Source organism: Leptopilina heterotoma, unplaced genomic scaffold, assembly GCF_015476425.1.
Source record: "Leptopilina heterotoma isolate Lh14 unplaced genomic scaffold, ASM1547642v1 Lhet_52, whole genome shotgun sequence".
Lineage (NCBI taxonomy): Eukaryota > Metazoa > Arthropoda > Insecta > Hymenoptera > Figitidae > Leptopilina > Leptopilina heterotoma.
The window spans coordinates 154,743-172,041 of NW_025111114.1; the positions used below are offsets into that span (position 1 = coordinate 154,743).

Below are 17,299 nucleotides of genomic sequence, written 5' to 3' on the forward strand. Positions count from 1 at the left end.
AAAAAAAAGAAAGAATTTTCGATTTTATCTTTTTTCATAAAAAAGAATCATATTTTCATTAATATTTTTTTTACTGCTTGAAAATTTTTCAAATAAAAAAAGTAGATAGTGCTTAGATTTAAAAATTATTGAAAACATTTTATTACTATTGCTTTGTAAGCAAAATTCATAAAAAATAGAATTTTAATATTGAAAGCATTTATCGCAAAAACTGTAGATAATGACAAACATTTTATTTGAAAAAATGATTGAAACTTATTTTTTTCTTATATTTAGACACGACAAAAAAGATTTTTTTATAGTTTTTTCCATTTAAATAGAGACATTGGTTTAGAATTTTCCAACAGAAATTCTTCCACGTACATTTTGTTTAAAATAATTTAAGAAAAGATTTCTTTAAATATCGAATAATTTCAATTTTTTGGAAAAATGAAACTGTTATTAATTCAAATAGTAATATTAATGTGTGTTTTAATGTCAGTGAACGTCAATTCACAGGGACCGGTAAAATATTTTATATTCTCTTTTTATAATAATTAATATATTATTTAAAAGAAAACACTTAGAAATTCACCTGATTTGGAATTTCAAAAAATTATAAAATCTTAATTTTCTAATACTGTTTCACTTTTTATTTTTCAGATCGCGGTGCCTATCTTTTGGCCTGATTCCTATAAAAACAAGAATAAAGCAAAGTAAATTTTCAAATTTTAATAATAAAGATAAATTTAGTTTATAAAATTATATATTTTATTTATTAATTATTATTTAAATGTGCAAACTAAATTTTTTATTCATTTAACCCAGTTGCTTAAAAATAGAAAAATTTATTCAGTTTTTACGAAAAAAAATCATTTTTACATTCTCATTATTATTACGATAATATTATTTATATTATTTATTCATTAAATAACATTTTAATTATATTCTTTTAGAAGTGAAACATCAACACCTAAAGGTATAAATATAGAAATATAATAAATATTTATTTTCTTGATTTTTAAACATTTCTGGAATTAAAAAATCCAGATAACAGTGAGCCTTGAAATTTATTGAAAATGATTATTTTTAATATTTTAGTGAGATATAGAAATATCCAATTTTTTACATAATTTTTTCGTTCGCAAATAATAAAAAAATACGAAAAAAAATATTTACATTTTGTTTTGAAAAAAATACAAATATAAATTATTATTTTAAAAATATTTATTATTCGATATAAATATATGAATATTAAATATTGATTTTTTTTATTTTTAAACATTTTTGGAATTAAAAAATCCAGATAACAATGAGCCTTGAAATTTATTGAAAATGATTATTTTTAATATTTTAGTGAGATATAGAAATATCCAATTTTTTACATTTTTTTTTTTCGTGCGCAAAGAATAAAAATGTACATTTTCTTTTCAAAAACATTATTTCGTGGACAAATATAATAAAAAAAGAACTAACAAATGTATTTTTATTATTATTAAACTCGATCCAGCTGCATTATCTAGTCAGTCTAAAGACACGCAACAGAAAAGGTAAAAATTTTCTTGTGTTAGAATATAATATTTACAAGTCTGAATTTAATTTTTAGAAAATATTAAAATTATGAATATAATGTAAAATTTTAAATTTAAATTTTTTAGAAATGCAGGTTCTATAAAAAGGAATGTGATACCAGCATATGGTACTTCAAATGACGATAACGGTTGGATTGCAAATATGGGACGTAGTTTATATTATTAAACTATTGTTTTGAAAATATTCAATGAATTTGTATTCATTTTGTATAATTACAAAAATTTTGCATTGAATAAAGAAAATTATTTCAATTGAAATTTTATATTTTTCTTTCTATAACCAAAAAAAAAAAAAAAAAAAAAAAGAAAATGATGAAAAGATTTTTTAAATGATTTTACTGATTTTAAAAATTTGTTGAAAATAAAAAAAGCAAATAAGAATATATCTGAAAATTTGTTGAAAATGATTATTTGGAAATAATTTTGAGAGAGGAAAATATATTCAAATATATAGTTCTTCATTCGAAGAAATAAATTTTTTGGTGAAATTCAAGAGCTTGGTTTTCTATAGTATAAGAAAAAAAATTTTGATTCGAACATAAATTTTTTTTTTACCGAGGAGAAAAAAAACAACTTATCTTGATTCTTTAGTTACGTAAAGTATGTTTTTCATTTCTATATAGGGATTCAGAAATCCATTAGAAGGAAAGAAGTTAATGAACGATGTTAATTATACATCTGTCGCGTCCTTTGAGAGGGTCCAACCGTAATCCTCTGACTGTCGAAACCAGGTTTTCTAATTCCTTGCGGCTTCCGACAACCAGACTTCTCTCAGTCTCATTATACATTAAGTGATTTTCTATTACGGCAATAAAATTGTTTCTATAAAATGTAACATATTTCATAATAAGAAACTAATATTCATCAATAGTGTCTAAAAAAAAAAAAAATAAAATTTCCCTGCAAGGAAATAAAATATCGGATTGAAATTAAAAAGATCGTTTCCTTTCATTTTTTTTTTTTGTATAAAAATAAATACAATATATAAAATGAAAAAGTACTCGAATTCAAATGACAAAAGTCCATAATGTCAACAGCAGTCGGGAAAAGAGGAAGAAGAGAGTAAAGTGAGAAGGGCTTGAGACTTTAAGGGATGAGGAGCGAACGATTTTCGAGGGTCGAGACGATTTATTTTATTGAATGTTAAATTTCATGTTGGCAGTGCCGTTGAGCTTTGGGAAAGTGGCGAGAATTTATCCTTTGGCATTTAATTAATTCACCAGAGCACGATAAATTTTCTCTAATGTATTTGATTAAAAGATAATGCCTCAGATATCCTCTTTCCTCTCTCTCTCTCTCTCACTCTCTCCTCTGTCCCTTCAATCCTTTTGGTACATGTCCTCATTTCTCCTTACTCTCATACTTTCATTACACTCATTTTTTATTCCTTCTACTCAGAATTTCTTTCTATTATTCTTCACTTCATTTTTTTTTTCGCCAATTGTTAACATATTATTTAAATTTAGTTCCATTTTCTGCTCAATGCCAAAATAGCTACTTCAATAATTTTTATTTTTTCCCACACAATTATTAAAGACAACCTTTTTTTAATAAATTAAAATTTTTAATTATCGTATCCTATTGTAAAAATTATTTCACATATTTTTAAATTTGGTTTTTAGTCAAATACAAATAAAAATTATTGAAAAAAAAAAAAAAAATCTGTTAACGAGGTTGTATTGATTTTTTCCCCTTGCATCCGTCTTGAGAAAGCTTGAAGGCGCTGCAATGTTCAAGCTTGCAATTAGAGAAGCTTGCAACACGAGAACTGAAAGTCCACACGATAAGGCCACTTTAAAGAGTGGGGGGTTGACCTACAAAAAAAATGACGTCCTCCACATTCTCCTACACTTTAACCCTCATTTATTGCCTCTCATTTCATTTTTGTTATTGTTGCGTGTATTCATATCACATTTTATGAATACTGCCGCAATAAGAACCCCCTCTTCTTTTTTTTGATAATGTGTAATAATAATAATATGTAAATTTAATTTTTTTGAAAACAGGGAAATAAATTTTAACAATGATATAATTTTTTGTAAAATCAATAGTAATGTCTAGACTCTATATGTATATATATATGTAAAATGAAAGAGATAGAAAGATGGTGAGACAGGAGATGAATTGCTAGATAGGAGAGAGATAAGCTTTGCACGAAGGAAATTAAAATTGAATACTTGATGAATTTTAGGAGTACAAGTCCAATGATTTATGCATGTTCATAGACCCATAGAAGATACAAACTGGACCACAGTTATAGGTTCTCTTTCTCTAAAATACATACGTATGTTGTACAATATATTATGCTCATGCTGCAATACATTACGAAATCTCTATCGTTTTTAATGCGCGAACCGAATAATATTCTCAAATGGAAAATTTTTTAATTTAATTCGCTTTATTATAATAATTTAGAATATTATTTATAATAACAATAAGATGAATTTATTAACCATTATCTCTCTACATAATAAAAAAATTTCGCCACCGGGTTAAAACCCCCCCCCCTGAAATAATTCTACGGAAATTCCGTAAAGAATTCCGTAAAAATTTCCATACAGAAATTTTGCAAATATTTCACATTGTATATTTTTGTAATATCTATTATTTTCATAAAATAATAAAAATTTCACAGAAATTAAATTATTTACAAAATTTTTTAAAAAAATTTATTCTCAATATAATTAAATTATTTTTATAAATAATAACATTTTTACAGGGATTCAATTATTTTTCCAAAAAAAAAATAAAATACTTTTTAGGAATTTAATTATTTTCATATATAAATATAGTAAAATTCATCGCAAAATTTCAATTATTTTTAATCAAATTTTAATCAAATTCCTCGATAAATGTAATCATTATTAAAAAATTAAAAAAAAATTTTTTTTTTATTTAAATAATTGAATTCTCATAGAATTTTATAATAAAAATTAATTTAAAAATGAATTTCAGTTAAAAACAAATGAATTTAAAAATTCTCAAACAACTATTTCAAGAATTATTAAAATTAATTGATTTAAAGAAGAATTTTAGTTAAAAACACGAAAAAAAAAATTTAATTTTGGAAAAATTACAAAATTATTGCCGAAATTCAATTGTTTTCAAGAATAATAAAATCTTTCGCTGGAATTTAATTATTTTAAAAAATAGTAAAATTCTTCTTTGGAATTCAATTATTTTCATAAATAATAAAACTCAATGCAGAATTTCAATTATTTTTAATACAATTTTAATCTAATTTCTCGAAAAATGCAATTATTCTTAAAAATTTTATTAAAATTTGTTGCAAAAATTCCATTATTTTTCAAAATTTTAATAAAATTCGTTGCAAGAGTTCAATTATTTTTCAAAATTTTAATAAAATTCGTTGCAAGAGTTCAATTATTTTTCAAAATTTTAATAAAATTCGTTACAAGGATTCAACTATTTTAAAAATTTTTACTAAAATTCAATTATTTTCAAAAATTTAAATAAAATTCTTGGCAAAATTTCAATTATTTGAAAAAATTTTAATAAAATTCTTTGCAAGTATTTAATTATTTTTCAAAAATTTTAATAAAATTCGTTGGAAGGCTTTAATTGTTTTTGAAAATTGTAATAAAACTCGTTGCAAGTATTTAATTATTTTTCAAAATTTTAATAAAATTCGTTGGAAGAATTCAATTATTTTTCAAAATTTTTAATAAAATTCGTTGCAAGAATTCAATTATTTTTCAAAATTTCATTAAAATTCGTTGGAAGCCTTCAATTATTTTGTTCGTTTGTCAAATTGAAATCATCCAGATTTTTGTTCTTTACTTCTAAACAAAATTAGAAAATTGTTAAAAAAACTGTGATTGAGAAATAGAAAATTTATTTATTTTGCATTATTTTTCTTTATGAATCACAATTTTTTTAACAAAATTATTATTTTGTTTTAGAAAAAGAAGAAAAATATTTGCACAATTCCTATTTTTAATCTTTATTTTTGGAACAGGATTTTCCACAAGAATTATTAAGACATTCAAAAATTTCAAATTCAAACCTTTTTTAAATTAAACAATTTATAAAAGTATTTCTTCATGTTTTCTAATAATTAAAGATGACCGAGAGATAAAATAATTGTTTTATATTATAAAAATATTGTTACTCTAACTTCATCAAAATTATTTTCATCATTTTAATTCAATTATTATTTTCTAGAATTTTAAATTATTTTTTATGAAAATAATTGAATTCCTTAAAAAAAAATTTATTATTCATAAAAATAATTGAATTCCTGTAAAATAATTTTTATTACTTATGAAACTAATTAAATGTTTGCATGCAATTTTATTAAAATGTTTTTTCAATAATTGAATTTTTTTTGGGAAATTTTATTAAAATAGTAGATATTGAAAATCATTGAAATTAGAAAAATGAATTTTATTTTTGAAAAGAATTGAAATTAGGACAAGAATTTTTTTGACATTTATGAAAATAATTGAATATTGTAGAAGAATTTTGTAATTTATAAAGATAATTGGGATTTTAACGAGAATTTTTTTTCAAATTTTGAACATAGTTGAATTTTATAAAAAGAATTTTATTTTTTTTAAATAATTGAATTTCTGTAATTGTTTGTAATTTCTCCAAAAATTGAATTTTTTTTTAGTGTTTTTAAACAAAAAATTAAATTAGAAAATTTTTTAATTCTATTATTTTTTAAAATTGCTACTTTTATTTGAAAAAAGAATAATGATTCTAGTGAAATTCTATAGAACTTTTTCAGCTGGGAATTTCCAATTGATTGTAAATCAATAAAAGATATAAAGTTTGGTTTTTTATTGAAATTTCGTTTTTTTTCTTTTTGGAACAAGACAATTTGTTAGAAGAGCCAATACTACGGGCGGCATCAGCGGGTGGGATACCAACAAGCTCTGGCTCCTCGTGGCTCCTCATGGAGGTCGAGTTCTCCTTTCTCTCTCTCTCTCTCTCACTCTCTCTATCTCTCTTGGCCATTTCCACGAGAGACTGGTAGGTGCAATGTTTCGTGTCGGTGGTATAACAAACATAAATCCATAACTAATACCGGAACAGATTAAAATTTAATTCCCCCCGCACAACTTACGAACGCGATTCATTTGGATAGTATCTCGATGCAGCGGACCCATGAGCTTTATATATATACACACACACTCCTGATTAATTGAAAGTTAATTGAATTCCCTCGCGGAAATATTCATCGGAAATCCATTAAATTTTAGTCAAGATTACTTTCAAGTTTACTTTTCTCAATTTTCGTCGATTTAGTAAGTTCATCATTACTTTTCCGTTAAAGCGCATTCCTTACCCGAATTAGCAAATTTTAATTAAAAATAATAATTTTTTTTTTCTATTACAAAAATAGCTTTTTCTGCTCCTAAATGTAAATTATTTCTCACGACTAAATGACAATTTTCTGCCAATAAGAACCATTCAAAATAAATTGTTATTTTTGGAAAAATCGAATATTTCACCGAAAAGGCTAGAGTAAGAAAACGAATTCTCAGTAATTTATATTTTTTCTCAAATACTCATCAAGCTCATTAGCATCATTGAAACCCAGTGTTAATAAAAATCGTACAGAATTTAAAAATACCGGTTTTTTTTCATCAAGAACAACCAACCATAAAATTGAATGTTAAATTGTAAAATCTGCTCGACGTTTGTCAGATTCTTGCACATGGGATTTGAGAGAGAAAGAGAGAGAGAGAGAGAGAGAGAGAGAAACAGAGAAAAAAGAAGAATTTGAAATCTCCTTCGACTTTGATTATTATCGAGGACCAATAAAAAGTGCCGCGTTTAGAAAAGAAATTATCGGTGAATACTGTTGGGGCCGCAGTGATACTTTAAAACAATCTCGAGTCGTAAAATTCCTTCATTAAACATCAAAGGTGGCCCATAAAATCGGTGATTTCGAGAAGGCGCTATAAGCTCGACTGGATGGGTATAGATATGGGTTTTGGTATAGTGAATATCCCACAGTCTCCGATGGCGGTGTACGTGTCGAACCCCTGTGGCGCCTTGCCTACCATCTCACACTATGCTATTCCATCGGATCCCACCGTCAGATCGCCGGTTGATTAAAATCCGCGAGCCCAACTTCATTCTCCTCTTCATCCTTTCTCTTCGTCATATTCCCCCCCCCCACCCTCACCCCACCCCCAACCCGACTTTATTTTCTTACCAGCCAATATTATATTTATTTCCCTATAAAAAAAAAATCACCACAATCTGTACCTATATACACGTTTTTAAGTACATCCGAAGAAGATCGAATTTTTAAAAAAAGTTTAGACTTTCCTTTGTTTAAACAATCGTTCTTCAGTGTGAAAAATAAGATTTAAAAATAAATATAAAAAATAAATAAAATAGTCTTTTGACTAAAACTGTTTTGATTAATACCACTTTTCAATTTTAATCTCTCGAGAACAACAGACTTTGCACTCGATAATTAATTTCAAAAAAAAGTATCAAAACTTAGCTTTAAAACTACAAAAAGTATATTAAAAAATTAGCAATCGAAAAATTAAACTTGACGACCAAAAAAACTCATTTTAGAAACTTTAGAAAACTGACAAAAAATTCCATTCTATATTTTATTTTCCTGACTTTTTCCCAATTTTCATAAAAAACATTTTCTTCTTTCTTATTCTGCTAATAAATTGAACCAATGCAAGAAAATTTTCTTATTCATAAAAGAATTTAAATATTTCTAAAAATAATTTAATTCTTGCGAAGAATTTTATAAAAAATTTTAAACACTTGATTTCTTTCGTCTAATTTTATGCAAATTCTAATTTAAATTATTCAATTCATGAGAAAATTGTTATTTATCATGAAAAGAATTGTATTTCTACGAAGATTTTTATATAAATACGTTTAAATAATTGAATTGTTTGGAAATTTTATTAAAGTTGTAGATATTGAAAATCACTTGAATTAAGAAAAGTTTTTAAAAATAATTAAATTTTACAAAGAATTCTATTAAAATTTTTGACAATAATTGAATGTCTGTGTGGTATTTTATTAAATTTTTTTTGAAAATAATTGAATTCCTAAAAAGCATTTTATTATTTATGAAAATAATTGAATTCTTGCGAACGATTTTAATAGAATTTTTTAAAATAATTGAACTTCCATGAAGAAATTTATTACTTTTAAAAATAATTGAATTCTTATGGTAAATATTGTTATTTATAAAAATAATTGAATTTTGCAAAGAATTTTATTAAAATACCTCAAAATAAATTAACTTTCGGGAATAATCTTCTTATTTATCGATATAATTGAATTCTTTTGAAGAATTATTTATGTATATAATTGAATTTTTAGGAAGAATTTTATTAAAATCCAAAAGAATAATTGAATTATTTCAAAAAAAGTTAATTGAATTGTATTTAAAATAATTGATTTCTTTCAAACAATTTTATTAAAATATTTGAAAATAATTGAATTCCTGTGAAAAATTATAATATTTTTGTAAATAATTAAATTCTACCAAAGCATTTTAAACAAACATTTGTTTAAAATTTAAATAATTGATTTTTTCGAGGAATTGAAATTAATTAATTATTTATGATTATAATTATTATTTATGAAAATAATTCAATTCTTGAGAACGATTTTATTAGAATTATTTTAAATAATTGAATTTTCAAGAAGAAATTTATTACTTTTAAAAATAATTGAATACTTATGGTGAATATTGTTATTTATAAAAATAATTGATTTTTGCAAACAACTTTATTAAAATGCATTAAAATAATTGAATTCCAGTGAAAAATTTTTTTAAATAATTGATTTTTTCAAGGAATTGAAATTAAATTTTTAAGAATAATTACATTTTTTGAGCTATTCCTATAAAATTGTATTAAAAATAATTTAAATCCAGCGATGAATATTGTTATTTATGAAAATAATTGAATTTTTGAAAAGAATTTTATTAATTTTTTAAATAGTAATTGAATTCTTGAGAAGAGTTTTATAATTTATGAAAATAATTGAATTTTTGCGAAAAACAATATTAAAATGTTTTAATTGTGGCATTTTATTAAATAATATTTTTAAAAATAATTAAATTCATAAAAAACATTTTATTATTTATGAAAATAATTGAATTCTTGTGAACGATTTTATTATTTTTTAAAATAATTGAATATCCAATAAAAAATTTATTACTTTTAAAAATAATTGAATTTTTGTGATGAATATGCGGTTATTTATCAAAATAATTGAATTTTCCAAAGAATTTGATTAAAATGACTAAAAATAATTGAATTTTCGGGAATAATTTTGTTATTTATCGACATAATTGAATTTTCTTTAAAGAATTTAAAAAAAAAATGTTTAAATAATTGATTTTTCGAAATTTTTTTAAAGATTCTATTCTAAACTAATTGAATTTCTATGGAAATTATAGTATTTCTGAAAATAATTGAATTTTAGATGAATTTTAATAAATCTTTTTAAATAATTGAATTTTTTGCGAAATTTCATGAAAATGCTAGATATTGAAAATAATTGAATGGAATTTTGATTTTTATTATACGCGAAATTAAAGTATTGAAAATTCTCAAAGAAATAACAAAAATAGTAGTTTTTAGTGTCTGAAATCTTAAAAAAGTATCAAAATAGTAACAAATCGTAATAAAGTTGTAAATAGTAGGTTTTAGTAGACGAGTGCGAAGCCTAGAACAATGAGTATGATTTTAAATTTTAAAATAAATTTCAGTATTAAATTTTTAAATTTTAACTTTAACAGATTTTTAAATATTTTCAGTTAACTTTAAGTAAAAAATTTAACTGTAATTTTCAACTAATATCAAAAGTATAGAATTTATGAAATATCCTATAATCGAAAAATATTATACTCAAAATGAATAATACGCTAAAAGGTGGTTTTTATTCATAAAAAAAATAAAAATCGATATTACCAGTGTAAAACCCAGGTTGGCAATAAAATTAATATTTGATGTAAAGTAAAGGAGGAGAAATGTTTTATTGAAGATATGTAGGTTCAATTTCAGCTCAAGTCAAAGTTATATTTATAGGCTGTTTAAGTGCGAGGATAGACCCCCTGTGAGTGCTAAAGACTTTTTTCCCCTCCTTATTTTCAATAAACGTCAATACACTGAATATATTATCGTCTTCCACTGAATATTAATTACACTTTATTACATTACAAAACTACAATCGATTTTTTTTTTAAAAAAGATAATAAAAAACATTTTCTTATTATTACTTTCAATAATTCTTGTCACAACATTGAAAAGCAAAAATTTAAATTATTATCAGAGAAAAAAAAATTAAGTACATATAAATACTCAATTTTTTTTCTTATGATAATAATTTAAAATTTTTTTAAAAATTTTTTATTAAAGAGTTTTTTTTTATTAATATAAAGTCGACTTATCTCGCAAGTCTAAAGCATTCGTATAACCCTCGGGATGTAACGCTCGTTTTCAACTGGCGAACAAACAAATATCGTGATTCACATTGTTCTCCTCTTGCTTTTTCCCGGGACTTTCAATTGAATATAACGAAATGTAAACACAGCCATTGCGATCACAAGGGACGTCGCAAGGTCCTGAAGGGGGTTAGACTGACGATTCATGAACAGGAGTCGAAGTGAAGTGATACTTCATTCTTTTATATAGGTCTGGTGTGTTAGTCCATCACAAATTACCCATCCACGTTAGGATATATTATCTTTGTTGCCAGGACCTATCAGTTCTCTTCTTTAATATTTAACCAATCAATTATTTTAATTGAAAATTCTTTTTTCTCTTACAAGAAGCACTTTACTATTAATGACGAATTGTCATTTTTGCGTAGAGTCATTTTTACGAATTGTCATTTTTGCGAATTGTCACTGTTGCGAATTGTCATTATTGCGACAATTGCTATAGTAAACTTGAATGCATATATAGATTTACTATAGCAATTTTCGCAAAATTAACAATTCGCAAAAATGATAATTCGAACAAATGACAATTCGCAAAAATGACATTTCGTGAAAATGACAATTCGCAAAAATGACATTTCGTGAAAATTACATTTCGCAAAAGTGACGAAGTGGATAAAGGGACAAAGCAGCAAAAAAAAAAGGGGGGAAAAAAGGTGCCAAATCGTCAAAAAAGGTGAAAAAGGGGAAAAAGGTGAATAAATTAAAATAAGGGAACTAAAGGGGAAAAGGGAACCAACTGTGATGACTGAAATTTAGAAATGATTTAATTTTAATGATTAATAATTCAATTTAATTTTAATGATTAATAATTTACTTTAACTTAGAATGATTAATATCTGGATTGGATTATCAATTGTTAACATTGATGTTTATATGTTACCATCAATCAATCATATTTTCTGAAATGAGAATTTTCGTTCAATGGATAAATTGTACTTTCCACATTCATTTCTTATACTCCACGACTTGTTGTGACCAAGCAATAAATCTTGTGGTAAGATTTGCGCGGTCAGTGAATTGTAAGCGGTCAAATGATCAAAATTACAAGGTTCGCTGATGACATTCCTCCCCATCAGACGTCTCCAGGAATAATCGCAAATGTAGGTAGGTGGGAACTTCTGATTTCCATTCACTATGATTGGTTGGGTAAACATGCTCCGAACAAGTTTCTTGTCCGCTTTAATTTGCAATCACAAAATTAACCTAATCACGGAAAAAAGTATACTCAATTATGCATAATTTCACATTTTTAAATTTTAACTTATAGCAGAATTATTACACTGTAAAGAAAAGGTTCCAAATTAGAGCTAATTTCGGTATTAAAATTAAAACAAACTAATTTGTACGTCTTTCTTTTTTACAGTAAAGATTAAAAATATTTCCGTACAGTTCGAAATAGTACTTTTGAGTTTCGATATTTTTTTTTATTGTCAATCTCGTGAGATTCGCGAGGCAGAAGCAAGAAAAAAAAGAGAGAGAGAGAAGAGAAAGAGAAACATGAAATCAAATAGCACCTGAGGCATCTGCGACCCACGCAGCTTCGACGTTCAAAGAAATTTTATCTTTCGCACCGATGACATTTCAGAAATAAATGACCGCAAGATTTATTTTTCCTACCTCCCAACTTAAGAGGGCTTTCCATTCATCTTTATTTGTCGACATAATTTGCGTCTCAGGACATAATTGCAGACTTCAAATGTGTAACTGAACTAATAAAAAAAAAATCCCCGAGAATAAATTTTGTTCTTGTTAAAAAATACATGCGGAAAAAAAAGTTTTACTCTCATCTTAATAACATTCAATGTTAGAGAGTTCTTTAAATTCCTGCGTGAATAATTTATTTATTCCCCTTGTGATTTATTTTTCTTTATTCAATATTATGCATTCAATTTCGAAAACATTTTTCCAACATGCATATAGTCATTAAAATAACAGGTGTCATTCAAAACTTTTCTAATTACTTCTAATTTTCTAATTAATCGAACAGTATTTATAACGAAATGTCATTTTCACGAACTGCTATTTTAACGAATTGTCATTTTTCCGAATTGTCATTTGTTCGAAGTGATATGCTTACGATTTGTCACTTTTGCAAAAAGTAACTTGTACGAACTGTTGTTTGTACGAAACGACACATTTACGAATTGTCATTTTTGCGAAATTTCATTTTTACGAATTGTCATTTTAACGAATTACCATTTTTTCGAAAAGCCACTTTTGAGAATTGTTATTTACACGAACACTCATTTTTTTGAAATCTAAGATTTCCGAAACTTCATTTATGCGAACTGTCATTTTTTGCGAATCGTCATTGTTGCGAATTGTTATTTTAACGAAAGAAACGCCATTATTACGAAATTTCACTTTTGCGAAATGTCATTTTTACGAACTGCTACTTTCGCGAATTGTCAATTTTACGAATTTCCACATTTTCGAACATTCACTTTTACGAATTGTCATCATTACGAATTGTGAAAAGGTTTCAAATTCAAATCTTTGAAAATTTGTATTTTTCATACTTTTAACTAACAATTCTGTAAAAATTTGCGAATCGTCATTGTTGCGAATTGTTATTTTAACGAAAGAAACGTCATTTTTACGAAATTTCACTTTTGCGAAATGTCATTTTTACGAATTGCTACTTTCGCGAATTGTCAATTTTACGAATTTCCACATTTTCGAACATTCACTTTTACGAATTGTCCTTATTACGAATTGTGAAAAGGTTTCAAATTCAAATCTTTGAAAATTTGTATTTTTCATACTTTTAACTAACAATTCTGTAAAATTAATTTTCTTGGAATAGTTGAATTGAATATTTTTTTTTAAATTTATTTGAAGGTTTTATTCTCTTAAATATATTTAATTGAAGAATCTCCAAATAATCGAAATATCGTATAATTGAATTGTAAAGAAAATAATAGATTTCAAAATTCTCAAAGAATTTTTTCGAAAATTATTAAAAATATTTTTAAATAATTGATTTAAAGTAGAATTTTAGTGAAAAATTCCAGCGAGTTATAATTGAATTGAAATGATGAAAATAATTTTGAAGAAGTTACAAGTAAAAATATTTCTTACAGTAGAATGTAATGATCTTATCACTCGGTCATCTTTATTTATTATAAAACATTCTCATAAATTGTTGAATTTCAAAAAGATTTGAATTTGAATGTTTTGAAAATCTTAATTCCTATTGAAAAACAATAATAGTTAAATATTTTTTTTAAATGTTATTGTTGTTTTTGAATAATTTTACAGTTAAAGAAATTCGTAAATAAATGTAATAGAACATTTTTTGAGCTTCTAATAATTTTTAGAGTGAAATGCAGAATACTCTTTCTTTCTTATGTTTTATTTTTAATTTGGAAACAAACTTTTAAGTCGATTTGATTTGAAATTACCTGAAGAAGTCTTTCATTGAATAACGAAAGCTTGAAGGAAAAAATTCTTTAAATAAAGACAAGGAAAAACAAACACTTCCTTAACATCATTTTCACTACAAATAATTCTGATCAACAACTAAAATACAACTTTTAACATTCTAAATTACAATGTTTCCTTTGCAAAAATTATCCCAGGTAATTTTTTTCCAGTTCAGAATAGTAATTGAAAATAAAAATGAATTTAAATTTCCTACTTAAAGTTGACTTACTGCGACGCAAAAGTGACAAAAAAGTATTTTTTTTTTCTTCAAAAGAACTTAATTTAAATTTTTTTCCGAGGGAATAAAAAAATTCGAAAGTTGGACGCGGTGATATTAGAGGCAATGACTGTCAATCAGGAGAAAAAATATGAGACGAGAAATTGGAAAAGGAACCTTAAGAGCTCGTTTATAAATAACTAAATGAAAAGAAAAAGAGATGAATAAAAAGTGCGGCAGAAGACGATGATTGTATATGCAAGGTATATAGTAGATAATTCAGCGCGTATCACAGTAGCAGTTTGAGTCCCTGCAGCACGTTGCATCGGCCATCACAAAGACAAACCTCTGATGCGGTACCGGAACGTTCCGCTTCACACACAATCATTCTACATACCGTGAAAGGTTATACACAAACACGATTCAACGAAAAAGAGATAGAGAACGTTGTGTCAAGGGGTTTTTAGAATGAGAAAGACTAAAGTTGCAAAAAAAAAAGAAGAAAAAAAAAGAAATTTCAAAGGATAAAGAGAAGAGTCCAAAGAACCGAACAACAAAACACGAGATTGCTGACGGGCCGCGAGTGGTTGGCGCCATCGCGTGATTACCAATTTGGAATTACTCCCTCCGTGAGTATATATGATGCGAAGGACGCGCGTGGATTATCAGACTCTCTCACTCGCAGAGAGACATGGTCATTCTAACCAAAAGGGATATATATGCACAACTTTTTGAATGAAACAACAGAAAGAAGATAAATTTCCCTGCAAATGTTTCTAATATACCAGAATTTTCTAATTTTAGAATTTTTTTTCTCGCAAAAGAAAGAATAAAAAATTAATGAAAATTCTGTTTTATTCTTATGGGAAAAACGGGTTTATTAATAACTGTGTTGGAAAACTATTTTATAAAATTACTGCAATGCCGGTTTAGTGGACTGTTTGTGAGAGTGGTCCGTTAAAGCGAACAATACCTTTGACGAGGCAGGACAAAGAAAATCGTAAATCACAACCCAAAAAGTCCGCTAAACAGGTTTTTAGACTTTTTGGGTTGTGATTTAAGTTGTTTAGTTGTCCGCTAAACCGGCGTTGAAGTGTATTAGAATTATAACTATTGTAAAAAGATTTCGTCGACGGATTTAATATTAAATGTTTCTTGAAAATTTGGTTCGTGGAATAACTTTTTTTTATTACAACATCTATATACTTGTAGATGTGTAAAAGTTTCTGAATACATCGCGCTGAGGGCGGGCTATGCAGTGGCAAGACACTGATTGAATTGAAGTAATATCAGGAGCAGTGAGTAATGGTCGTTGAGAATTCAAATGTGCCCTGTATGTGTGTGTACGAATCAGATAGTGTGCAGTCATGCCAGGTGATTATATCAGCTACTGTGCTTCTTCTCCTTCACCATCATCCATATCCAACTCTGCCTCTTTTCTCGTCGAGGAACTTTTGACCAAGTAGACATTCGCCTCTCATTTCCTACCTATCGTTTCACTATAATACTGAAGAATTTCCTCCCGGATCAAAAACTGTATGATGAACCCAGTATTTCTCAACTACTTTCCCTTCACTCTTAAAGAGTTTTCCATCCCTCTCCCTTCCTTCTCTTATACCCTTAAAAAAAGTGTATATCTGTATAGTATTTGAATCTGTATAGTATAGTATTTGATACTATACTATTTTGTTATTATACTATTTATACTATTTAAACTGTTTATACTATTTATACTATTTTGATACTATTTTGTTGATCTTATTTTTGTGAATTATGATTTAGGTCAATAAGATTCCAGCCGGATGTCCACTCGGGTGGTCCACAAGTTTTATACGACTCCTAAAAAGGATTTGAATAGACATCCTTTATCTGGTTCCGCGTAAAAGACAATGTGCAGTCATACACAGGATTGATAGGCGATGGGATAAAAAAAAAGAAGTACTGCAATATAAAGTTTATATTTCTTCTGGTAATAAAATAAATCTTTTCCGAAGAGTAAAATTACCAAATGATTGATGATGATGTTTATGGGACATCAACTAATTGATTGGTAGGCGAGTGTTTTATATACATTTTATGCAGCAAAACAGGACTATATGATATCAACACACTCCAACCGGTTCAATATATATGATATCTCATGACGCCTCGCGATGATTTATTCAATGTAAAATGGCTGACTTGGGTTACCTTTCTCACTCGAGTGTAGTAAGTATTCTAAACAGAAGCTATTGTAGTTCGTCACATGATGGACGTACCCCACGCACGAAACTCATGATCCAGAGGTAGCTCATTTTTTTCTCCTCTTACTAAATGCAATAAAAGCTGCCTCGACCCTTTTGATGATAAGATCGCGAATATCTGTTACCTTTCCTTATTCGATATATTGGCTTCGCGGAATATCATTCCCGTCTCCTTAGCGTTCAATTAATCAACAAATCGAAATTACAAGCTGTATAGAATAACATAAAAATATTCTCAAATTTCAAGTTTGTAATATGAGTGTGTTTTTTTTAGAAATCGACAAAAGATTTATTGTCAGGAAGTCGACAATAGAAAACAAAATACTGTTTATATATCGTTTGACAGGTTGTTGAGCAGGAAACAGAATCA

The 17,299-nt window shown here is 26.1% G+C and overlaps 1 long non-coding RNA gene across 1 annotated transcript; it reads left to right on the forward strand.

Moving 5' to 3' along the window:
* The first annotated feature begins 305 nt into the window (after positions 1-305).
* LOC122507950 lies at positions 306-1,829 on the forward strand. Its single transcript, XR_006302180.1, has 5 exons — positions 306-504; positions 643-695; positions 936-958; positions 1,490-1,529; positions 1,638-1,829. It is a non-coding gene; the product is annotated as an uncharacterized LOC122507950 (long non-coding RNA).
* The last annotated feature ends 15,470 nt before the right edge of the window (positions 1,830-17,299 follow it).